The 27,102-nt window shown below is 43.0% G+C and overlaps 1 protein-coding gene across 1 annotated transcript in view; it reads left to right on the top strand.

The window, feature by feature from the left end:
• LOC111976306 (basement membrane-specific heparan sulfate proteoglycan core protein-like) overlaps positions 1–27,102 on the top strand; it is a 196,821-nt gene that overhangs the window by 30,118 nt on the left and 139,601 nt on the right.

Raw genomic sequence — 27,102 nt, 5'->3', positions numbered from 1 at the left:
TGTGTGTGTGTGTGTGTGTGTGTGTGTGTGTGTGTGTGTGTGAATAGACTACTGGGAGAAGTTGTGGGAAGGAAACTTGAACCATTGTTTGATGTGGATGGAATGTGGATCCTGTGTGCGGTTGAGTGCTTCGCTAGATCAGAATCGTGGCCATTGCACCATGCTGGCTAGTGGCAATCATCGCAATTATATCGTTTAGACATTTACCAGACACCGTGTCCAATGTGTCCTTTGGAGGCTGTTCCTGGTTATTGGTGTGCTGAGGCTTACTGAATTATTTCAGACCTACGTTTTTTTTTCTGTTCATGAAAAGATTATGGGCAAACACATCCAATGAAAACAATCAACCCCAAACTAAAATTATATTTGGTATATTTGTTTCTATTGTGTGCCCAGATTTTGGGCACAATTTGGTATATACTCAGGAATGGTTCACCCAGTACCCAGTACCTGGCACAGCAGGCAAGCCAGAACTGGATGTGGTTCTACTCATGGTTTTGGAAACAGCGAGGGGAATTTATGTGGTTTACAGACTAAAGTGGCTACATGTTCTTTTCTCTCCACCCTAACCATCTGTTGATGATTCCTGGGGCTAGGCTGGGTAGTGTGACCCAAACACACACTGCCTGCCTATAGGTTACATCTACACAGCTTTCAGAAGTTTGTCACGTGTTACGACTCTCAGGGCTTCATTATTTTATAGTTCAGTGTCAAGACTTGAGTAGATGTTTTTGGTTAATATAGCATGCCTCCATGTCACAACAGGCTAAAATACTACAAACAGTTATGCTTTTTTTCATTCAGTTGTACCTTGACAGGTTAGTAATGATGATCTTTTGATTGCAGTCCCGCTAGAGGTTTATTGAAAGCACGTGGCCGGTGGGCCTGCTTGCCTTTCTCAGTAGAAGTAAACCCAGTTGATGATAGTTAAAGTCCTGGAGATTAGTGACCACCAGGAATGACCTCACAACCACCACACCACTAAGAACCATGGGCCAACAGCTGAAACTCATTCTAACACATGATTTTGATTAATCATTAACAGCTATGATATGATTGTTGTGACTACAGTTTGGAATCTTGCATCTTGGATTTCTTTGTTTGTATTTTAGAGAATAGAGTTGTTACCTGGATTTCTATAAAGGCCTGTGTATATGTAGTGTCTGAGTCTGACGTTTCAGTTCAATGTACTCTAGGCTGTAGGTCTATGTGGAAGTATATGTTTCCAGTCAACTCTTGCGGATCTATTTTAAGCTTCCCCACAACCATCTAGGCCTTTAGAGGCCTCACAGTTTAGATTCACCCAGCTAGCAGCACCTCTAGCACATTCAAGCAATCATTGCCTTTAAAGAGATAATTAAAGGTTCTTCCACTAACTGAGAGAGTTTGTGATTTATGTTGACTTGCTGGAGGGCCTCTGGAAGATGCATAGAGGAGGCTGTTCCAGTTGTACCAGGGATCAGGAGGTCCCAGTCTTTCCCCAATCCCCACCAGACCTACTCCCGCTGAGCCTCTATTCTGGCCTTGTCGGCCCTTTTATGGCCCTGTCATTGGACACAAAGGGTGGAGGGGTGGAGACGTGAAGTCAAGGCCAGGGGCACACCAGGGTTGAGATTTGGCACGGAGGCGAGACTGCAGTCAGATTCCCTGGCACAGACACAAGCCCTGCCCGCTGTGGGCACATGTCTAGCTTCAGCTCTGTTATTTCACCAGACATGGAGGCAGGGGTTGAGGTTCCCTTATGCAGAACTAATGGAAAAGATTGCACCAAGGGGAGATTTACAGAGATAACAGAATAATGGGGGACAAAGCAGTTTTTTCATGGCTATTTTGTTTTTAAAGAGCAGACGAGACAGACAGCGGAGGGCAGGCTCAGAGTTCTCATAGTCGGATCAGCAAAGACCAGGGTGTGATGTCTCTGACAACTGGTCAGCAGTGTTCTCTCTCCTTTCCTGCTGTCCCTCTTGGTCCAATCCCCACCCCTGGATTTAGCTGCAGGAATCATGTCAAGGGAGTGGTTGCTCATATATTTGGGTTGGGGGGAAACACTTGCTAGACAGATTACAGGGAAAATATAAAAAAGTGACGCTTTTTATTAAAAGAGTGTTGTGAAAGTCTAGGCTAAATTATTATATTCTACTGAGACGTTTTCCTTGAAGAAAGGCCACGAACGGACTCGTGATGAGGTCTTGTCTAGATGATAATAATTAGTGACGGAGGAAAAAATCGATACAGTTACAGTGGGGAGAACAAGTATTTGATACACTGCCGATTTTGCAGGTTTTCCTACTTACAAAGCATATAGAGGTCTGTAATTTTTATCATAGGTACACTTCAACTGTGAGAGACGGAATCTAAAACAAAAATCCAGAAAATCACATTGTATGATTTTTAAGTAATTAATTAGCATTTTATTGCATGACATAAGTATTTGATACATCAGAAAAGCAGAACTTAATATTTGGTACAGAAACCTTTGTTTGCAATTACAGAGATCATACGTTTCCTGTAGTTCTTGACCAGGTTTGTACACACTGCAGCAGGGATTTTGGCCCACTCCTCCATACAGACCTTCTCCAGATCCTTCAGGTTTCGGGGCTGTCGCTGGGCAATACGGACTTTCAGCTCCCTCCAAAGATTTTCTATTGGGTTCAGGTCTGGAGACTGGCTAGGCCACTCCGGGACCTTGAGATGCTTCTTACGGAGCCACTCCTTAGTTGCCCTGGCTGTGTGTTTCGGGTCGTTGTCATGCTGGAAGACCCAGCCATGACCCATCTTCAATGCTCTTACTTAGGGAAGGAGGTTGTTGGCCAAGATCTCGCGATACATGGCCCCATCCATCCTCCCCTCAATACGGTGCAGTCGTCCTGTCCCCTTTGCAGAAAAGCATCCCCAAAGAATGATGTTTCCACCTCCATGCTTCACGGTTGGGATGGTGTTCTTGGGGTTGTACTCATCCTTCTTCTTCCTCCAAACACGGCGAGTGGAGTTTAGACCAAAAAACTCAATTTTTGTCTCATCAGACCACATGACCTTCTCCCATTCCTCCTCTGGATAATCCAGATGGTCATTGGCAAACTTCAGACGGTCCTGGACATGCGCTGGCTTGAGCAGAGGGACCTTGCGTGCACTGCAGGATTTTAATCCATGACGGCGTAGTGTGTTACTATTGGTTTTCTTTGAGACTGTGGTCCCAGCTCTCTTCAGGTCATTGACCAGGTCCTGCCGTGTAGTTCTGGGCTGATCCCTCACCTTCCTCATGATCATTGATGCCCCACGAGGTGAGATCTTGCATGGAGCCCCAGACCGAGGGTGATTGACCGTCATCTTGAACTTCTTCCATTTTCTAATAATTGCGCCAACAGTTGTTGCCTTCTCACCAAGCTGCTTGCCTATTGTCCTGTAGCCCATCCCAGCCTTGTGCAGGTCTACAATTTGATCCCTGATGTCCTTACACAGCTCTCTGGTCTTGGCCATTGTGGAGAGGTTGGAGTCTGTTTGATTGAGTGTGTGGACAGGTGTCTTTTATACAGGTAACGAGTTCAAACAGGTGCAGTTAATACAGGTAATGAGTGGAGAACAGGAGGGCTTCTTAAAGAAAAACGAACAGGTCTGTGAGAGCCGGAATTCTTACTGGTTGGTAGGTGATCAAATACTTATGTCATGCAATAAAATGCAAATTAATTACTTAAAAATCATACAATGTGATTTTCTGGATTTTTGTTTTAGATTCCGTCTCTCACAGTTGAAGTGTACCTATGATAAAAATTACAGACCTCTACATGCTTTGTAAGTAGGAAAACCTGCAAAATCGGCAGTGTATCAAATACTTGTTCTCACCACTGTACATTTCGCGATTGATCTTTTGGGCGATATTGTATCAATACTTGACTCCAAGTATTGATTTGATTTTTATTGTTTATTTTTTTGCTACTGTAGGTAGAGTTAGCTAGCTCTAGTCGGCTGTACCTGCGCCAAAACTCAAGTATTTTTCATCCTTTAGCTTGTTCTCCATCTTATTTTTAAATAGTGAGCCAACATGTTTGAATGGGGTAAGGTAGTAGGTGCCAGGCGTGCCGGTTTGTGTCAAGAACTGCAACGTTCCTGGGGTTTTCACACTCAACAGTTTCCGGTGTGTATCAAGAATGGTCCACCACCAAAAGGACATCCAGCCAACTTGACACAACTGTGGAAAGCGTTAAAATCAACATAAACCAGCATCCCTGTGGAACGCTTTTGATACCTTGTAGAGTCCATGCCCTGACGAATTGAGGCTGTTCTGAGGGCAAAGGGGGGTTCAGCTCAATATTAGGAATGTGTTCCTAATGTTTGGTATGTATAGTGAGAAATATGTTATCCTCTATTATTCTGACAACAATCCCATTGTTCTGCATACGGGTTCAGGAAAGAACTCCCCTAGACGGTACCACGCCTGTTTGATCCAGCACTATGAAACAGACTGATAAAACCACTGACTAAAATAAAAAATGTCCCTCTACTTAACGTCTTGCCTTCCTTCCCGAGATCCTCCCAAAATAAACCAGCGCATTAATACAGTATAGAACAATAACCCACTCCAAATGAAGTCTTCAACAAGACATAAACAGCCATGTCTCTATAACCAAACAATCATGGATGGGAAAACAAATGGCAGAAGTGTATGACTTATGACGTGGCCTGCAGTACATGAGCCTGATATAACATAGGTATAATCCATGTGGATATAAAACCTCCACCTTCCATTCAGAAACAGGAGTAGTCTGACTAAAGTTTGAATTACATTGATTTGAATTGACTCAAGGTGGCAGAGGCGGAAGCATCCCATAATATTTATGCATAATTGTGTCTGAAACTAATGAGCAATAATCCCACCATTAAGAAACTGGAGCCACAAAACACAATTTAGGGTTCATCACTACAGATGTGCCATACAGTTGATACTCCAGCCAAAAGACCTGCTGTAAAGTCAATGAGCCCATAGGAAGTCTGTTTCTGTGCTTGGTATAATGTGCTGCTCATTACAATTACCTAGCCCATCTAGGAGCTGGACATAAACGAGAGCAGTTGACCAGAAAGTTGGATAAAATTAACAGGAAACCACATCCCATGATGTCTTAACCTTTAACCTCCATTGTTGGCACATTTTCAAATTTGATATCATAATTTTGACATGAAGCACATTAAAAGACGACAAAAATGATACTTACAGTAAGTCTTACAGGGAGCATGTAGGGGTAGAAAAAACTAGATAGCTTACTAAAGTAAGTCCAAGTTAATATACCCTTACTTGAAACATTTGACAATGCTATGGTATTTATGCGGATTACACAGCAGACCAACAGGCCGCAATGCCAAGCATAAACAGAGTCAGATCAGCCTAGCGGTAGAGAGACGAGCCAGCAACTGTTTGAATCCCAGGTCTGACAGGAAAAATCTAGCGGGAAGTCAGCTGCCAAGCGGAGGGTTGCTGGTATCAAAAATCCTAGATGCCATCTCCTGCTGCATTGCCCTAGAGAAAGGCACTTAGCCCCCCACAACAGCTTCCTGGACACCCAGTGTGGAAGCCCCTTGCACCACTCCAAAAAAACCTGCGTATGTACACTGAGTGTAAAAAACATTAGGAACACCTTCCTAATACTGAGTTGCACCTCCCTTTTGCCCACAGAACAGCATCAATTCGCTGGGGCATGGACTCTACAAGGTGTCGAAAGTGTTCCACAGCTATGCTGGCCCATGCTTTCTCCAATGCTTCCCACAATTGTGTCAAGTTGGTTGGTGGACCATTCTTGACACACATGGGAAACTGTTGAGCATGAAAACCCAGCTGTGTTGCAGTTCTTGACACACTCAAATCGGTGCGCCTGGCACCTACTACCATACCCCGTTCAAAGGCACTTAAATATTTTGTATTGCCCATTCACCCTCTGAATGGCACACATACACAATCCATGTCTCAATTGTCTCAAGGCTTAAAAATATTTCTTTAACCTGTCTCTTCCCCTTCATCTACACTGATTGAAGTGAATTTAACAAGTGACATAAATATGGGATCATAGCTTTCACCTGGATTCACCTGGTCAGTCTATGTCATGAAAAGAGCAGGAGTTCCTAATGTTTTGTACACTCAGTGTACAGTATGTGTCTTTCGGCGCAGTTGGGTTAAAAGCTCAATTCAAATTTTGGTTGGACCGTATGTGCAAATGACCAACAAAGTGATCTTAATCTTAACCAGTTGACAGATACATTTCACATCACCTATCCTTACCATTCAAAGACTTTGTAGACTTCGGACACCAACACCAAATGCTTCGCCCCCACCTAGACATCTGTTTGCCAGAGGTTTATGCAACAATACAAGAAAGCAGGAGGCCTTTGCTGGTCCATTTATTGAGAGCAGATGGGAGGCCTTCAATTCCTACTATAATAAGATGTAATTACAGGCATGGGGGGGATCTGGGTGTCCGTGTGAACATCTCCTGAGCTCTGGATGATAAGACAGACAAGTCAGGCAGACTAGAAAGCAGTGAAACTAACTACAGACAGACAAAACTGTCTGTTCTTCTGAAACTCACCGGCATTATTATTAGGGCTGGGACTTGCCAGTGACCTCACGATACAATATTATCACAATACTTAGGTGCCGATATGATATGTATTGTGATTCTCACGATTCTACAGTACCAGTCAAAAGTTTGGACACACCTACATATAAGTTTTTTTTTAATTATTTTTTATTTTCTACATTGTGGAATAATAGTGAATACATGAAAACTATGAAATAACACATATGGAATCATGTAGTAACCAAAGAAAGTGTTAAAAACTCTTCAAAGTAGCTACCCTTTGCCTTGATGACAGCTTTGCATACTCTTGGCATTCTCTCAACCAGCGTCATGAGAAATGCTTTTTCAACATTCTTGAAGGAGTTCCCACATATGCGGAGCACTCGTTGGCTGCTTTTCCTTCACTCTGCAGTCCAACTCATCCCAAACCATCTTGGGTTGAGGTCGGGGGATTGTGGAGGCCAGGTCATCTGATGCTGCACTCCATCACTCTCCTTCTTGGTCAAATAGCCCTAACACAGCCTGGAGGTGTGTTGGGTCATGGTCCTGTTGAAAAACAAATGATAGTCCCACTAAGCGCAAACCAGATGGGATGGCGTATCTCTGCAGAATGCTGTGGTAGCCATGCTGGTTAAGTGTGCCTTGAATTCTGAATAAATCAGCGACAGTGTCACCAGCAAAGCACACCTCCTCCTCAATGCTTCACTGTGGGAACCACACATGCAGAGATCATCTGTTCACCTACTCTGTGTCTCACCAAGACACGGTGGTTGGAACCAAGCAAGTCTCTTCTTATTGGTGTCCTTTAGTAGTGGTTGATTTGCAGAAAATCGATCATGAAGGCATTATTCATGCAGGCTCCTCTAAACAGTTGATGTTGAGATGTCTCGTTACTTGAACTCTGTGAAGCATTTATTTGGGCTGCAATTTCTGAGGCTGGTAACTTTAATGAACTTATCCTCTGCAGCAGAGGTAACTCTGGGTCTTCCTTTCCTGTGGCGGTCCTCATGTGAGCCAGTTTCATCATAGCGCTTGATGGTTTTTGCGACTGGATTGACTGACCTTCATGTATTAAAGTAATGACGGACTGTCGTTTCTCTTCTCTCTATTTGAGCTGTTCTTGCCATAATATGGACTTGGTTTTTTACCAAATAGGGCAATCTTCTGTATACCAACCCTACCTTGTCACAACACAACTGATTGGCTGAAACGCATTAAGGAAAGAAATTCCACAAATACATTTTTAGCAAGGCACACCTGTTAATTGAAATGCATTCCAGGTGACTACCTCAAGAAGCTGGTTGAGAGAATGCCAAGAGTGTGCAAGCTGTTCAACAGCATTGGTTTCTCAAATGACTGCCTCGCCTGGTTCACCAACTACTCCTCAGACAGAGTTCAGTGTGTCAAATCGGAGGGCCTGTTGTCCGGACCTCTGGCAGTCTCTATTGGGGTGCCACAGGCTTCAATTCTCGGGCCGACTCTTTTCTCTGTATACATCAATGATGTCGCTCTTGCTGCTGGTGATTCTCTGATCCACCTCTATGCAGACGACACCATTCTGTATACTTCTATGCCTTCTTTGAACAGTGTGTTAACTAACCTCCAGACAAGCTTCAATGCCATACAACTCCTTCCGTGGCCTCCAACTGCTCTTAAATGCAAGCAAAACTAAATGCATGCTCTTCAACCGATCGCTGCCCGCACCTGCCCGCCCGTCCAGCATCACTACTCTGGACGGTTCTGACTTAGAATATGTAGACAACTACAAATACCTAGGTGTTTGGTTAGACTGTAAACTCTCCTTCCAGACTCACATTAAGCATCTCCAATCCAAAATGAAATCTAGAATCGGCTTCCTATTTCGCAACAAAGCTTCCTTCACTCATGCTGCCAAACATACCCTCATAAAACTGACTATCCTACCGATCCTTGACTTCGCTGATGTCATTTACAAAATAGCCACCAACACTCTACCCAGCAAATTGGATGTAGTCTATCACAGTGCCATCCATTTTGTCACCAAAGCACTATAAACTACCCACCACTGCGACCTGTATGCTCTCATTGGCTGGCCCTCGCTTCATATTCGTCACCAAATCCACTGGCTCCAGGTCATTTATAAGTCTTTGCTAGGTAAATCCCCGCCTTATCTCAGCTCACTGGTCACCATAACAGCACCCACCCGTAGCACGCGCTCCAGCAGGTATATTTCACTGGTCACCCACAAAGCCAATTCCTCCTTTGGCCCCCTTTCCTTCCAGTTCTCTGCTGCCAATGACTGGAATGAATTGCAAAAATCTCTGAAGCTGGAGACTCATATCTCCCTCACTAACTTTTAGCATCAGCTGTCAAAGCAGCTCACAGATCATTGCACCTGTACATAGCCCATCTGTAAATAGCACATCCAACTACCTCATCCCATATAGTTTTTCTTTTTCCTTTGCACCCCAGTATCTCTACTTGCACATTCATCTTATGCACATCTATCACTCCAGTGTTTAATTGCTAAATTGTAATTACTTCGCCACTACGGCTTATTTATTTCCTTACCTCCCTAATCTTACTACATTTGCACACACTGTATATAGATTTTTTGTATTGTGTTATTGACTGTACGTTTGTTTATTCCATGTGTAACTCTGTGTTGTTTGTGTCACACCGCTTTGCTTTATCTTGGCCAGGTCGCAGTTGTAAATGAGAACTTGTTCTCAACTGGCCTACCTGGTTAAATAAAGGTGAAATATTTGTATTTATTTTTTAAACATGAAATAATATATGATGTCATAGACATCCCATTTATCGGTACCCCCTGTTGACCTTGGACATGTGTAGTGGCTGGCCTGCTGTTCCCAGTCTAATCTGCAGTCTAACAGCTTTCCCCTAGATCTCATTCATACCATATCTCCATCCTGTACTCAGTCTCTCAGCACAGCCTGCTTATCCAGTGTGTCTGTGTGAGTCCCAAATGGCACCCTATTCTGACACATTCTTCCAATCCCACTCAACGCTTGGCCAGGAGTCTCAGAGGTGTTTCTGCATGGGGTTCTTGGAGGGATTACAACAGTGTGATGGACTACTTGTGCTAAATTCCTACTGTTTAAACACATCTTCCAAAATCTGTTAAAAGTTTACTCTACTTTTAGTCATGTTATTGCTCTCGTTAAGTCCCACAAGAGGAATGTGTCTTTTAGTGACTCAACACAAGGAGTGCGTCATATTCTTCTGTATACTATACTTTATATACTTGAAAAAGGTGCTTTGATCATGTGTTATGATATGTAGGAGTACCCATTTGAAATCTGCACACTTAACTCAAATGGTCATTCAAATCTCCCATTGGTTTCAATGTATTTACACAAAAATTAAAGTTGCGCTCAAGTCAGGATTCCACCCTGGAATGTCAAGGTTTGATAGAATATGATGACATGTGACCCTGAGAGCTCCTTTCTGAGTAGAGTCAGTCGTATAGAAAAACGTCTTTCCTTACTGCCCCCGCAAAGGATCTTTGCACCTGGTGAAATACAACCTTGATACCCCCAGGAAGGATACTCCTCCAGACAGACCCTGGCTTCTCCTCTCTGACCCAGCCTCTAGAAGAGATAATCCCGTGGTCTGTTGGTTTGTGAGTGGCCAGCTCCTTGATCCTTTGTCAGTGGGTGACAGGGGGAGTCTAAATCCAAGGATTTAAACCAGAGAATAGAGCAGATGAGAGCCAATCAGAGACAAAGCATTTCATGCAGACAAAGTGGGCACCTGATCCCTTCTCACATGTTGAACCCACATAATTGGCCTCAGGAATGTTCACATTTTCCCTTCTTTATATTGGTTCATGGTTTTAAAGAGACAACTGGTGGTGTTTTAGGATACTGTTAGGTCAGGTCTTCCTTGAAAAATATATTCTCAAGGTACTTCCTGGTTAAATTTAGAAGAAGATTTGCCACCATGATCCTCAAATTATCACGAATCATATCGAGGTAAGGAAATCACTTACTTAAATAGTAAAACATGGGAGCACCAAACCCTGGAAAGTTCTTGTTAGCCCAAAGCTAAGGGTCACACGGCTAGCGTTGGGGGATTTGCATCATGACACTAATGACTTGCATTAAAGTTCTCTGCTGCTATTTTTGATATTCATGTTGCCTCAAAACATCTTTAATTCTATTTTTCATAAATGAGCCATGTTTTAATAGATCCTCCTGAATTCTTATTAATGTACGCAATAACTATGCATGCTCTAAGGAACTGTATAGAGAAATCATGACCTATTTAAATATCCCTGGAGTCCACTTGTGTGTGTGCAGTATGGATGTGTGTGCCCTGGAGTGCTGACCAACCATTGGCTGGCTGTGTGTTTCACTCAATTTTTTTTTACCACAGGAGCTTTTCTAAAGCATGTCTTTCTTCAGTGTTTATAGATTTTTGGCCCAGAGGGACCTCAAATGGCAAGGTGTGAGCATTTCAGAGCAGATGTATGCGGCCAATGTGTTTGGAACTGGGAAACGGGAAATGGTTTGGCTGTAGGGAGGCTTTAACAAAAGCATCTTTGAATAAACTTGGATTCAGGTTACTCTGTACACAGGCTCATAGCCTCATACACTGGAATAGTGAATAGCGAAGCTGCAGTAGCAGCAGGGAGGCCGACTTTTTAGAGAATACACAGATGTGTGTGACTGTCGTTCTGGATAATCCTAACCTGAGAAAGGGATGGTGGATTTTCATGTTCCAAAGCTTTTATTGTATCCATTTTGACAGTCAATCATGTGCACAAGTACACACAGGAGTGTCCTTAATAGAGTGTTAGTCCACAGAAGGAAATACATGTCACACATGTTTATGTGTCACGTGTACTGTGTACTGCATATGACAAAGCAACAGAAAATAAATCCTATCCACTGTTGTCTATATGTTGGCGTTGTAAATGCTGTGGTTTTCTGGCAGGCACTCCTGAGTTGTCTCCCCCCGTTTTGAGGTGGCAGGTTAAAGTGTTGGGCCAGGAACCGAAAGGTTGCTGGATCAAATCCTGAGCTGAAAAGGTACAGATCTGTTGTTCTTCCCCTGAACAAGGCAGTTAACCCACTGTTCCCTGGTACGCCATCATTGTAAATAAGAATTTGCTCTAAACTAATTTGCCTAGTTTGAAAAAGGTTGAAAAAAATGACCCCTTACTCCCAGTTTGGCCTAGGGGCTTCCTGAGCAGGGTGAAATAACACCTTCCATCTGAGTTTTACCCAAAAGCTCAGACTTTTCTGTTTCCGTGTACGCGGGCCGGCACCTGTGTCTCACTGGGCCATGGCTCCGGCAGAGCTGCTCTCACTTGGGGCCAAAGCCAGGCCACTGGTACTTTTCAGCTTTTTCTTTTACATAACAATGGCTAACTGAACTTTAACACCTTCTCACAAAGCAACTGTCTTGATGATGCAGAGGTTGTTGATTCTGCTCACCCCAAGGCTTTAGTGTTTCACTCCTGATGGAAACACAATCACACTAGAGCCTACATTAACATTAAACACTGGCCTCAGGTGGAAGTGCAGCACAACAAGGGTATTCTTGTACCAACAATTCCATCTCTGTCCTCCCTGAGGCTCTCTTGGCACTCCATGGGGGTCAGGCAGTGGTGTTTGGCACAGTCAGGTTTCTGCAAGTCACCTGCCCCCAACTACATTTCATTCATCCCAAATGAACTCCTGTAAATCTCTGTCACATTGTTTCTAAGTTTAGCCTAAAGCTACTCCTCTGCTCTGAGTGTTTCTTTGAAAGAACATAGACACATCCCTAATAAGGTAAAATATTAGATTTGTTTTGTCAGTTTCCTGAAAATTACTTAAATTCTGACTTCTCTCTAGGAAAATTGATTGTGCAACATGCTGGAGTATGAAGAAATGTTGCTGCCTGGTGAGATGATGAACAGATGGCGTTTACCTTAGTTCACATACTGACTGTGATTACTGTACCTTACGTAAAGGGGTTGTTACCTTAGTTCACTGATGTGAAGCAGACATTGTAATGTGGCAACAGCTACAGACATTTATATTTGGATTGTTTGTCATGAGTCATGACTGTGATTACCTTAGGCTGTGTGAAAAATAGGCCATACCCTGAAATTATTTGTGTACTGTGTTGATTTAATTAGTTAATCATAATCTTGACAAAGCAGGTTGTATTGCATTCAAAATATCTTCAGAATAGTTCCAGTCAGTTTCAATCAGATCTGTGTGTTGTGTGACGTTTTTGTCACGGGAGAAGATGACTACTATTTGCCCTGGCCTGTTTTATGTGGTATCGCTTCTTTGATGGCTTTTCCAAAGGTTAACCAACAATCTTTGCAGTCTTATTCTTCTTGTATGCATGACTCATTCAACCCAAGTCAAAGTTTGTGCTGCAGTCTACAACCAGTTACTTCCCTCTCCCAGGAACGAGTTGCATTTTTACTTATGATTGCAGGGTTATTTTAGGATCGCATGATGGTAATTCATATTGTCATAAAGAACGGGACGGTAGTGGAGTGAATCATTCTCTCGCCCTCTAATTCAATTGCAGGACTGAGATTTGAGTAAATTACACCAGCTCTGCAAATCAACAGTGAAGGGAACTAATCAAAGTGACAGACACATACAGGGAATACTGATGCCAGAATGTAATGTAAACCCTAACCAACTCCAAGGTATCAGATGATCATCCACTGAGACATCATCCATCAGAGATGTCTAGACTTTTATCTCAGAAATCCCCTCTGGGAGCTTTCGATAGACTGTAATTATTGATGAGCACAAGGCTATGACACATTCATTCTCATAAACAGGGAAGGTTTAGGTTTTCTGAAGCAGACTTCTTAGACTTATGATCGTAATTTTTGAGTTACAAGACATCAATTTGTAAAGTCTCTCCTTACTTTTCTGCTGGGGTTTGTAATAAAAGTTGACCTCATGCCCATGGACACAGTATGTTGACGTGGTGTGTGTGTGTGAAGTCAAGCCAGATCTTATTTCCCTCCCCAGTCGTCTTGTCTCCTCTCATCCCAGTGTTGCCTTTCCCACAGAGCACAGGTTAAGGAAAACAGCTGTCAGGTCATTTCCGGAGGACAGGATGGAGCAGGCTTCTGAAAGGGGTGGATAACCTCTGAATAGTTCTCCTTCTTCTTCTCCCCTATCTCCATCCCCCAGGCCTACTGTAGGTGTTTTATGATATTGTCAACTTGAGTCTTTATAACCTCTCGTGTCATGCTCAACTTTGCTACATCTGGACATTACTCTCGTTATCTTATGTACTGTGTATTGAATGATAATGCCCATATCCCTAAGTAGAAGAGAACTACTGAACATGTTTGTCAGTCTGTTGAAATCTTTACTGCAAGGTACAGATGTAGGATCTTAATTTGATCACCCTGTTGCAGGAGAACTTTCCTGGTGTAGCAAACTGTCTTAAATGAAGGTTCTAAGTCTGTATTATTTACAGTAGAAGGATCATTTAGTGTGCAGATGGGGCCAACACTAAGCTCTGTGGCCTGTCCTGTTAGCACAGAGTTTCCCAAACTCGATCCTGGGGCCGCCCCCGAGTTTTGGAAACCCTGTGTTAGCAGAAGGTTTGTCTTATGATGTTCCTCTCTGAAATGGAGCGTCTCAGGTTACCAAACAAAGAGGTTCATCTTGTGGTCTGAGATGCTCGGTATCTTGCCATTGCTCACGGCTCACTCAACGTTTCAAAAGCTTCCCCATGGTGGTGCCCTGCCAAATCCCAGTTAATTACGAGATAACCATCCCAAAAAGCATGGCTTTGGGAGGTTGGGAATGGGCTGAAAGTGGCTTTACAACATGTAATCACTGATAGTCCACAGGTTATTCTTTCCCTGGGCGTTCACACTGGTGAGGACAGCTAGCTAAGGAAGTTAAGGTACTTTTTTTGTTTTACTTTGATCTTGTTCTTTTACTTCTCTCATACTTGTAAACAAGGTTATTGTTTCAAATCAATGTTCTGATTTGCACTACTAAAATATTAAATTTGAATTACTTCACATTTCTTACCTTTTTTGTTGTTGTTGTAAAATGTCTCTCCTGTGAATGTGAAATTGATTATGAGACCCATGGGGATGTGAGTAAACTGATGTAATTTCCTTTGACCTGGTGGTCTCTGGCGCAATGTGAGCTAGCTTGGCTGAGGCAACAGGTCAGATTAGCTGCTCCTGAGGCGAGAATGAGAGCCAGAGTGGAGGTTAGAGGTAAAGCTACCACTACGTCTGCTGCTCCTGGTGCAGCTGCTGCTGGTTCTGCTGCTGCTGGTGGTGTGGGGAACCAGAGCTTTATCAGAGTGATCAAACAGCTGCCGCCACTTCCTTCATGACTCCTTCTGGCTTAAGTACTGGCCTCCAGAGCCTGACATCACGTCAGCTCACTACTCTGTGAGAAAATTGGTCATCCAGCAGAGCATTGTGGTGGCTATATGGTCTTATTGCTATCTGAAGATCTGTGAAGAATTCAAATCAAGCTCGAGTGAATTATTACAATTAATGTGTTTTTGACTTTGCTGCTTATTAAACCATTTGTTGAAAACAATTAACACAAATTGGAAGATATATTCTCCACTTTGTCTGATTATAGAATGTCCATAATCCTTGAACAACATATCTTTGGCCTTTTCACTAACATTTGCCCCACTTTTGCTTTCTACTTCCTCCATTAGCTTTTCAGTACCAGGTACCTTGTAGCCTAGCCTTGCATCAACCAGCCAGTCAGACCCTTTACATTGCAAAGCCATTGATCCCTTCCCTTGGCAGACAGACATAGCCTGGCATTCAGGAGTTATCCAGGGGAAGGAAACGTTTTGGGGTTTCTTAAATGACACAGTGTGGCGCTCCTGGGGCTGGGGGCCCAACCATCCTGTTATTAATAACCCTAGATGCTCTTCCCCTTCAAGCTGCCAGCCTGCCACCCCATTCAGCACCTCACTGTCCCAGCTGTCGTCTGCAGGAACAGAGAGGAACAGGTTCAGTCCAAAATGACACCCTATTCCCTATATAGTGCACACATTTAGATCAGGGCACATAGGGCTCTGGTCAAAAGTAGGGCACTATGTAGGGAATAGGGTGCCATTTTGGACATAGTCACAGTCTCCTGGAGGCCTGCAGGGTCACTCTCCAAAGCTCATTACCGGAAATGGAGCGCTATTTTTAGACGCATAAAAATGCTTTTCCGTGTTTATGTTTGTTTAATGGGACGTAGAGACAAGGTGATGAGTATCTGGGGATGTTTTTTTGGGGGGTTTTCATCATCAGTCATGCTGGGAATATCAATGTCTTATTTTTTGTAAGTAGGGCTAAGCAACAATGCATGACAGAGTGTGCATTATCTGGGAGTAACACACACACACGTAAGGAAGTAAGTCTGACTCCTGACCTCCAGTGGACTGATGAGTGTGTCAATGTATTTCACTAGGTTGTTTTGAAGGTGTGTGTAAATAGGAGTGTGGTCCCAGGCCCCTTGGTCATCCCAGTGGGATTCTACACTGAGAAGAGGCCTAGGTGGACTGGAGAGAGGGCCCCTGTTGGGACCACTGCTGTGGTGATAATTAAAGGGAGAGGGTTTGGGATCTGCAGGTGCCCTCTGGGAGGCCCTCTCTCATAGTCACAGTCAAGGAAGGAAAGTTGTCCTGGAATGTGCTCCATCTCACTCAATCAACCCACCCACACACAGATGACAGTTACAATCTATTACAGTTTTTTACAATCCCTTTGGCACTAATTTCAGAACCTTGTGGTCATTTTTCAAAACTCTAGACACAAAATTCAAAACGGTCATCACTTATAACACAGGCTGTCCAATGTTCAAAACATTGAATTGTGCATTCATATCTTTAAAGAAACCTTGCACTTGCAGAATCATTGGTTCAAATAACTAATTTATCATGAAATACCATAGGAGCATTCATTTAGATCACCCACACACAAGATACCGATAGTTTCACTGTGTAGTTGTTCGTGCAATCATTAAATATTGTAGTACAAAATATGTGATAGATGTTTCATTATGCTACTACACATAAATACATCACTGTAAAAGTACTAGTAAAGAGAATACTACAGACACAGTGGAATCATTGAACAAAATCTGAAATGTATTGATGAAATACAATAAAATCACTAATAGGTTTCTTTGAATCAAAGCAAAAATAATTAGCTACAAAAAAAGAAAAAAACTACAGTAAAACGTCAGCTGCAGTGTTCCTCACCTGGCTTACTGTAAAAAGCAAAACAAAGGATTGATTACTGTACTTCTATATTTCCATCAACCCTGTCTTGTGGATTTGGCCACAGGTTCTCATCCACATCACAATGGATGTTTACATTAGCCAAACATCTTGGGAAGAATCTTCGGGCATGGCGAATCCAGGCCTGACACTGGTCTGCCGTGATGTCATTGCATGCGTCATCCATGGCCTGGAGAAGGGTGGCTTGTTCGTGAGGGCGCCTATCATATACCTTCCACCTCCATGTGGAGAAAAATTCCTCAATCGGGTTTTAGGAAAGGAGAGTATGGGGGTAAGCACAGGGTGGTAAATTGTGGATGGGCCTGAAACCATGCTTGCACCATTTGAGCATGGTGGAACCTGACATTATCCCACACAATGACATCAGCTCTACAGACCTGATTTAGCTCATCAAGGACGYTTACATTTGAACAGCGAATCATGTGGCTGCCTGCAACTCAATATATAGAGTTTATAGAGTAGAGAGCTTTAGATGTTGTTCGACCAAACATTAGAACAGGAAAGATGAGTAATCTAAGCAACTTTGGCCGTGGTATGATTGTTGATGCCACACATGGTGATTCCAGCATCTCAGAAACAGCTGCCTTCCTGGGATTTTTACGCACTACAGTCTCTAGAGTTTACAGAGGATGGTGCGATAAACAAAACACATTCAGTGAGCGGCAGTTCTGTGGGCAAAACACATTGTTAATGAGAGAGGTCAGAGGAGAATGTCCAGACTCATTCAAATTAACAGAAAGGCCACAAATGCTCAAATAACAGCTGTTTTAAACAGTGGTGTGCAGAAGGGCATCTCTTAACGTACAACACCGTGAATAATTCAGGCTGTTGTGGAGGCAAAAGGGGGTCCTACCCAGTACTAGATAGGTGTACCTAATAAAGTGGCCGGTGAGTAATGTCAAATCTGAAAACATGGTCTGGAAAAGTGGTACATGGGACCATAGAAACACTGTCTGATAAAGAATGATGATGAAATATTACATCCATAGTAGTACCAATTGAACCAATTGGATCATATTCCACGGTAATTGGTGTCAATGGATCTCGTTATCCTGCAAATTTCATGATATAAACATGGAATATTGTTAATCAGTTTCCGTAAAACTATGCATTAAGAGTAACGCAACAGTTACTTATCATTTGGAGCAGTTGTATCAATTGATAGTTAGATCATTGTAATGAAATGAATAGACAGTCATCTCAGATGTAATGTGTGAATTGCATTTTGAAATGGTAATACTTTGATGTTAAGTTGTGTCATTTTGAACAGGTGATTTTAGTTCAATGAACAAATGTCCTTAGCTTTATGTGTATTGTATCCAAGCAATTGGAAAAAGTGTTAGATTTTTGAAAAATTAGCTTTTTGATTATTGGTTGTGAGTTTTGTGTCTAGAGCTTTGAAAAATGACATCAAGGTTCCGAAATTAGTGGCAAAGTGATTGTAAAAAACTGTAACACTGTAACATATATTTTATGTTTCCATTCTATGTGGTCTCTGTGTCGCTGCCAGCCACTTGTAACAGAGTAGGTCCCTATGGCTCCACATACATGATATTGCTGCATGGCTGTTAGTGTTTTCATATAGAGTAAAGGAAGGTGGGGTGTGCTTTAGGCTACATCTGTATGTATGTGTTTGTGATATGTCTGTCTCTCTCTCTGTGTGTGTGTGCGTGCGTGCGTGCGTGCGTGCGTGCGCGCGCGCGTGCGTGCGTGTGCGTGTTTGTACGTGTTTGTACGTGTGTGTACGTGTGTGTGAATATGTCTGTCTCTGTGTACTGTACCTATGTGTAGTACGTGTGTACTTCTTTACCCTCCTTGTTGCTTGTTCCTTTTGTCCCTGGGGAAAGAGAGAAAAGCAGCTCACCAGCCCAGCAGTAGTCAGCAGCCTAACATTTCTTCCTTTCTAATCACTCCCTCCCTCTAATTGTGGTTTGGACAACCTCCTTTCTCTCCTAACTCACGTAGCTCTGCTGCCTATCTCACCATGCAAGTCCATACAAGCCAGGCACTTATTTTGACATGCCTAACTAAACAATGGCCTCGGTGTAAATAGAGAGCGAGAGAGGTGTGTGTGTGTGTGTTTGTGTGTGTGTGTGTGAATGTGTGTGTGTGCGTATGTGTGCGTGTGTGTGTGAGCGAGAGGCACACTTTTGAGTGGAGCTGTGCCCTTGCAAGGCTGAAGTCTCAGAGGAAGAGGTGGTTAACAGTGTTCCTCCCAGGGCCTTGTGTAGAGAAACTACAGGGCCTTGTGTGGCGAAACTACAGGGAAACTGGCACAATACATGGCCTTGTGTGGAGAAACTACAGGGCCTTGTGTGGAGAAACTACAGGGAAACTGACACAATACAGGGCCTTGTGTGGAGAAACTACAGGGAAACTGGCACAGATACATGGCCTTGTGTGGAGGACAACTACAGGGAAACTGGCACAATACAGGGGCCTTGTGTGGAGAACTACAGGGAAACGGCACAATACAGGGGCTTGTGTGGAAGAAAACTACAGGGAAACTGGACACAATACAGGGCCTTGTGTGGAGAAACTACAGGGAAAACTGGCACAATACATGGCCTTGTGTGGAGAAACTACAGGGAAACTGGCACAATACATGGCCTTGTGTGGAGAAACTACAGGGAAACTGGCACAGTACAGGGCCTACTTGTGGAGAAACTACAGGGAAACTGGCACAATACAGGGCCTTGTGTGGAGAACTACACGGAAACTGGCACAGTACAGGGCCTTGTGCGGAGAAACTACAGGGAAAAACTGGCACAGTACAGGGCCTTGTGCGGAGAAACTACAGGTGAAAACTGCACAATCAAAGTAGACACCCTTTGTCTTGATGACAGCTTTGCACACTCTTGGCATTCTCTCCACCAGCTTCATGAGGAATGCTTTTCCAACGGTCTTGAAGGAGTTCCCACATATGCTAAGCAAACTCGTTGGCTGCTTTTCCTTCAATCTGCCGTCCAACTCATCCAAAACCATCTCAATTGCGTTGAGGTCGGATGATTGTGGAGGCCAGGTATCTGATGCAGCACCATTACTCTCCTTCTTGGTCAAAATGCCCTTTACAGCTGGAGGTGTGTTTTGGGTCATTGTCCTGTTGAAAACAAATGATAGTCCCACTAAGCGCAAACCAGATGGGATGGCGTATCACTGCAGAAGGCTGTGGTAGCCATGCTGGTTAAGTGTGCCTTGAATTCTAAATAAATCACAGACAGCATCTCCAGCAAAGCACCCCCACACCATCACGCCTCCTCCTCTATGCTTCACGGTGGGAACCACACATGTGGAGATCATCCGTTCACCTACTCTGCTTCTCACAAAGAAACGGCAGTTGGAACCAAAAATCTCAAATTTTGACTCATAAGATGAAAGGACAGATTTCCACCTGTCTAATGTCCATTGCTCGTGTTTCTTGGCCCAAGCAAGTCTCTTATTATTATTGGTGTCCTTTAGTAGTAGTTTCTTTGCAGCAATTTGACCATGAAGGTCTGATTACAGTCTCCTCTGAACAGTTGATGTTGACGTGTCTGTTACTTGAACAATAATTTATTTGGGCTGCAATTTCTGAGGCTGGTAACTTTAATGAACTTATCCTCTGCAGCAATGGTAACTCTGGGTCTTTCTTTCCTGTGACAGTCCTCGTGTGAGCCAGTTTCATCATAGCGCTTGATGGTTTTTGCGACTGCACTTGAAGAAATGTAAAAGTTCTTGAAATGTTCCGCATTGACTGACCTTCATGTCTTAAAGTAATGATGGACTGTCGTTTCTCTTTGCTTATTTGAGATGTTCTTGCCATAATATGGACTTGGTCTTTTGCCAAATGGGGATGTCTTCTGTACACCACCCCTACCTTGTCACAACACAACTGATTGGCTCAAACACATTAAGAATGAAAGAAATTCCACAAATAAACTCTATTAATTGAAATGCATTCCAGGAGTTCCCACATATGCTAAGCACTTGTTGGCTGCTTTTCCTTCACTCTGCGGTCCAACTCATCCCAAACTATCTCAATTGGGTTGAGGTATTTAGCCTCGTTACTGTTATTTTATTGTTGCTATTAAAAAATATATGTTTTTTACTTCAGTTTATTTTAGTAAATACTTTCTTAACATTTATTTTTCTTAAAACTGCATTGTTGGTTAAGAGCTTGTAAGTAAGCATTTCACTGTAAGGTCTACAGCTGTTGTATTTGGCGCATGTGACAAATACAATTTGATTGGGATTTTTTGATTAGAATATGTTATGTTGTTATGTTATGTTGTTATTCTTTTATTGACCTGATATTTACTCAATCAAATGTAATTGTTCAAATTATCTTTCAGAAAACATTTGTATATTGTCTCATACAATAAGCTTGTCTCTTAATGTTTTGTTCCCCCCCCCAAAATAATGTAAATAAATTGTCAACCCCACTGCATAAATTGGCGACCCTACTGCAGTTTCCCAGCAACCCCGACATTGAATACCACTGTGGTGAACATAAAGGGTGGCACACAACAAGCAGGAATGCAAAATGACATGCCGATTGTTTACAGTATGAGGTTTTCATACTCACAACAGTTACCATTTAATTTACAACTAACAGTGTTCTTACCTCCTGTTTAATTTACAACTAACAGTGTTCTTACTTCCTGTTTGATTTACAACTAACAGTGTTCTTACTTCCTGTTGAATTTACAACTAACAGTGTTCTTACTCCTGTTTAATTTACAACTAACAGTGTTCTTAACTCCTTTGATTTACAACTAACATTGTTCTTACTTCCTGTTTGATTTACAACTAACAGTGTTCTTACTTCCTGTTTGATTTACAACTAACAGTGTTCTTACTCCCTATTTGATTTACAACTAACAGTTTCTTACTTCCTGTTTGATTTACAACTAACAGTGTTCTTACTTCTGTTTGATTTACAACTAACAGTGTTCTTACCTCTGTTTATTTACAACTAACAGTTTCTTACCTCCGTGTTTGATTTACAACTAACAGTGTTCTTACTTCCTGTTTGATTTACAACAACATGTTCTTACTTCCTGTTTGATTTACAACTAACATTGTTCTACTTCCTGTTTGATTTACAAACTAACAGTGTTCTTACTCCCTGTTTGATTTACAACTAACAGTGTTCTTTACTCCTGTTTGATTTCACAACTAACAGTGTTCTTACTTCCTGTTGATTTACAACTAACAGTGTTCTTGAGATTGTTTTCCTTGATTTCTTTTTACACTCCCATTTATCACCCATTTCATGTTATTTAGCATATCCATTCAAAATATGCAGCAAAGATGAAAAATGTAAGATTGTAAGTTGAAGTGAGAGCAGCAGTAATATTTCTCTATTTCTCTCAGAGAATCCTTAGGGTACTATTCTCAATGACTTGTTAAGTAGATGTAATGGGAAACACATTGTGGACTTCAACCCGTGGCTCTATATAGGCTACACACACATACCGCCTCACACTACCAGGAGATTATTTGCTGGTTCCAACATGACGAACAGCTGCTCTGGGTCTGATTCTGGACACGTCCAAAAAGTTAGCATGTGTGTCAGAGAGAAATGCTGGGCCTGTACACGCGGAATGCCTGTTTGGTCGTGACGTATTGTAGCATGCATTGCATGATCTGTATGTGGGAGACGGAAGGATGACCTGTGGAAGATTGCAGCTGCTCTGAGTAATATGGTCAGAATGTTATATTTCTGATGTTTCTGTTGATTTCACCTCAACAATTGACCCTCCCATACCACTACACAAACACCCACCCACCCACCCACCCACACACACACACACACCACACACACACACACACACACACACCACACACACACACACCCACACACACACACACCACACACACACACACACACACACAAACACACACACACAACACACACACACACACACATCTGTTGTCATAACCCCCATTGTCAAATGTCACCACTGGCGTCTCTCTCTCTATCATGTTTGATTCAGTCAGTGTAATAGTGTGGAAAAACCGTGTTTTTCAGGGACTGACTTCTCCTTTCCCCCTGATGCCTGTCAGCTGTCTCTAAAAGATGACACACAGGGCAAAAACCTCTAACAGCCTCTGTGCCTGTGGTGTCTGTCTGTCTGTCTTGTCGCGTGCCTGTGTGTCTGTCTGTCTTGTCTGCGTCCGTGTGTCTGTCTGTCTGTCTGCGTGCCTGTATGTCTGTCTGCTTCTTGTCTGTCGTGCCTGTGTGTTTGTCTGTCTTGTCTGCGTGGCCTGTGTGTCTGTCTGTCTGTCTTGTCTGTTGTGCCGTGTGCTGTTCTGTCTTGTCTGCGTGCCTGTATGTCTGTCTGTCTGTCTTTGTCTGCGTGCCTGTGTGTCTGTCTTGTCTGCGTGCCTGTATGTCTGTCTGTCTGTCTGTCTGTCTTGTCTGCGTGCCTGTCTGTCTGTCTTGTCTGCGTGCCTGTATGTCTGTCTGTCTGTCTTGTCTTGCGTGCCTGTATGTCTGTCTGTTCGTCGTCTGTCTGTCTTGTCTGTGCTGCCTGTCTGTCTTGTCTGTGTGCTGTTGTGTCTGTCTGTCTGTCTTGTCTGCGTGCTGTATGTCTGTCTGTCTGTCTTGTCTGTGTGCCTGTCTGTCTTGTTTGAGTGCCGTGTGTCTGTTGTCTGTCTTGTCTGCGTGCCTGTCTTCTTGTCTGCGTGCCTGTATGTCTGTCTGTCTGTCTTGTCTGTGTCCTGTCTGTCTTGTTTGAGTGCATGTGTGTCTGTTTGTCTGTCTGTCTGTGTGCCTGTGTGTCTGTCTGTCTTGTCTGCGTGCCTGTATGTCTGTCTGTCTGTCTTGTCTGTGTGCCTGTCTCTTGTTTGAGTGCCTGTTGTCTGTCTTGTCTGCGTGCCTGTGTGCCTGTCTGTTGTCTGTGTCTGTTGTGTGTCTTGTCTGCGTGCCTGTTATCTGTTTCGTCTTGTCTGTTGTGTCTGTTTTGTCTGTCTTGTCTGCGTGCCTGTATGTCTGTCTGTCTGTCGTGTCTGTTGTCTGGTCTGTCTGCTGCCTGTTGTGTCTGTTTGTCTGTCTTGTCGCGTGCCTTATGTCTGTCTGCCTGTCGTGTCTGTTTGTCTGTCTTGTCTGCGTGCCTGTGTGTCTGTTTGTCTGTCTGTCTTGTCTGCGTGCCTGTGTGTCTGTTTGTCTGTCTTGTCTGTGTGCCTGTGTGCCTGTGTTCATACGTGTGTGTTGCTAATGGAGTTTGTCAATGCAAGCATGCTCACACTCTCAGGTCTCTCTCTGCTCTAGTCTAAAGATGGTGTTGAAGCTGGGGTCAGAGAGATAAAGCAAAGCTCCCTGGGGCCTCATTTATAAACCTACAAAATGTACCCCAAAATGTGTGTGTGTCAGTTTTCACGCAAAAGGTGACATTTATAAACATTTTACTTGATGTGAGAATGTGCTCCCTGCAAACTTTAGACCATGCGTACGCACATCTGCTAGTGGTTGAAGTATTGTATTGCAAGCTGGCAAGTAAATATTTTGTGCAAATGGGGTAAATGGGGTATATGATGAAAAACGTATTCATAAAAACTAAAAACAGGAACACCTATTAACAAGAATGCCGCAATTTGCCGTTAGTGAGAAGAGCGAAAACCAATGTTTATTTTAAATTTTTTATCTAAGATAATTAGAATAAATGCAGTGGAGCCATACACCAAATGATCATGCACATCTCTCATTTAATTGGACCTAGTAGCCTAGTAAATAGATACGCTATATGTATTTTAAGTTTTGCAATATCATAGGCAGCGTGTTTTATAATACTGGTATACAGTTGAATTTAACAGGTGAACAGTTGATCTTTTACATTGAAATAGGTTAAGCTGCTGTTAGTGCTATAATTGAAATATTTTTTTGCTTTTGCCTGCCTTAGACAATGTTTCTGAATTCATGGTCAGTCCATCATATTTAGTTCGGGGGAAAAGTTGATGTAAAACATTATTGAATTCAAACGTTCTACTGACAGGTCCATGACAATTAGTCATTATTTTCTCTTTCAGAAACTGACAGTCCTTTTCCAGATACAGTATAAATTACTGCTAAAGATTAACATCCTGCCAACATAGTAAGTAGATTGGTAGCTTATGTAAAATATTCGACAGTATGGGTAGACTACAGTATTGCTGTACGATAGGATCCCAACATCATTGCCTATGTAATCTCAGAGCCTAGTCTTTTGCATGCCGTGGCCTAATGCCAATAGTTCATAATTATACAGCAAATAAAGGGTGTTATTGTCACCATAAAAGGTGAATGGAGGGTGTTATTGTCACCATAAAAGGTGAATGGAGGGCGTTTTCCAGGCATAGTTTTAATGCTTGTTCACGCGTTCCCGTTTTTTTGACAGGTCTGATTTATAACAGTATGGCGTGCGGCAAGTTTATGAATCTCAATATTTTAGAACGTGCGCAAACTTTTCAGAAATGTCTCACGCAGAAATGTGTGAAATTTACATAATGGTTATAAATGAGACCCCTGGTTCCTGGTAGTACTGAAGCTGGTGTCAGAGAAGTGAAGCATAGGCACCTGGTGCCATGTAGTTCTGAAGCTGGTGTCAGAGAAGTGAAGCATAGGCCCCTGGTGTCTGATGTAACTGAAGCTGGTGTCAGAGAAGTGAAGCATAGGCCCCTGGTGTCTGGGAGTACTGAAGCTGGGGTCAGAGAAGTGAAGCATAGGCCCCTGGTGCCTGATGGTACTGAAGCTGGTGTCAGAGAGGTGAAGCATAGGCCTCTGGTGTCTGATAGTACTGAAGCTGGGGTCAGAGAAGTGAAGCATAGGCCCCTGGTGCCTGATAGTACTGGAAGCTGGGTCAGAGAAAGTGAAGCATAGGCACCTGGTTGTCTGATAGTTACTGAATCTGGTGTAAGAGAAGTGAAGCATAGGCCCCTGGTGCCTGGTAGTACTGAAGCTGGGTCAGAGAAGTGAAGCATAGGCCCCTGGTGCTGATAGTACTGAAGCTGGTGTCAGAGAGGTGAATCATAGGCCCCTGGTCCTGTAGTACTGAAGCTGGTGTCAGAGAGTGTGGTAAGCTGGAGGACCGGCCTGGTGTCTGATAGTACTGAAGCTGGGGTCAGAGAAGTGAAGCATAGGCCCCTGGTGCCTGATAGTACTGAAGCTGGTGTCAGAGAGGTGAAGCATAGGCCCCTGGTGTCTGATAGTACTGAATCTGGTGTCAGAGAGGTGAAGCATAGGCCCCTGGTGCCTGGTGGTACTGAAGCTGGTGTCAGAGAAGTGAAGCATAGGCCCCTGGTGCCTGATAGTACTGAAGCTGGTGTCAGAGAAGTGAAGCATAGGCTCATGGTGCCTGGCAGTACTGTGCTAGGTGGTACTGTACACAGGGCAGCATGCAGACCAGAAAGCTTTACTGTGTGTGTGTGTGTTTGGATGTGTGCAAGTGGATGTGTGTGCATGTGTGTGTGTGTTTTAGGAGGGCGTGCGTGCGCGTGTGTATACATCTGTGTGCAGGCAGGGAAACGCATGCCCGTATCAAGCTTTCATCCACTTATTGCTGCTAGCTGAACAGTTTAGAGTTGACATTCCGTTCCTGTTTAAAGCCCCTCCTCCTGTCTGAGGAGATATTGTTAGAACTTAGCCATAAAGAGGAAAAAATCAAGCGGTTTTCTGAATCCAGCTTGTGTTGTTTTGTTCCCTGTCTTGCTGTTATCAGACATACACCCTTCATCATCTGGACCTTACAGAGGTATATAGTTTAAGTCTTTTTACACCTGAATTGTGGAATAATCTCCCAAACTACAATGTGATGATTTAGTGCCTCTTGGGCAATTCAGACAGCTGATTGAGGACCTTTTTAATGAATTTTTGTTTTGTTTTCTACAACTGTTTTGTTTCTCTGTTTTGCTTTTTGTAGTGTACTGATGTGTATATTTTTGTAATTACTGGGCTCATCTGTAAAAGTGAGAGGCTTGAAACTCAACAGTTTAGCCCGATTGGCAAAGACTATTGAAAAAAATATATATATATTTTACCTTTATTTAACCAGGTAGGCCAGTTGAGAACAAGTTCTCAATTACAACTGCGACCTGGCCAAGATAAAGCAAAGCAGTGCGACAAAAACAACAACACAGAGTTACACATAAACAAACATAAAGTCAGTAACACAATAGAAAAATCTATGTACAGTGTGTGCAAATGTAGAAGAGTAGGGAGGTAAGGCAATAAATAGGCCATAGAGGCAAAATAATTACAATTTAGCATTAATACTGGAGTGATAGATGTGCAGATGATGATGTGCAAGTAGAGATACTGGGGTGC

Source organism: Salvelinus sp. IW2-2015, linkage group LG17, assembly GCF_002910315.2.
Source record: "Salvelinus sp. IW2-2015 linkage group LG17, ASM291031v2, whole genome shotgun sequence".
In the NCBI taxonomy this organism is placed as follows: Eukaryota; Metazoa; Chordata; class Actinopteri; order Salmoniformes; family Salmonidae; genus Salvelinus; species Salvelinus sp. IW2-2015.
Note: the sequence above shows the minus strand (reverse complement) of the source record. Positions and strands in the feature narration are given on the sequence as shown.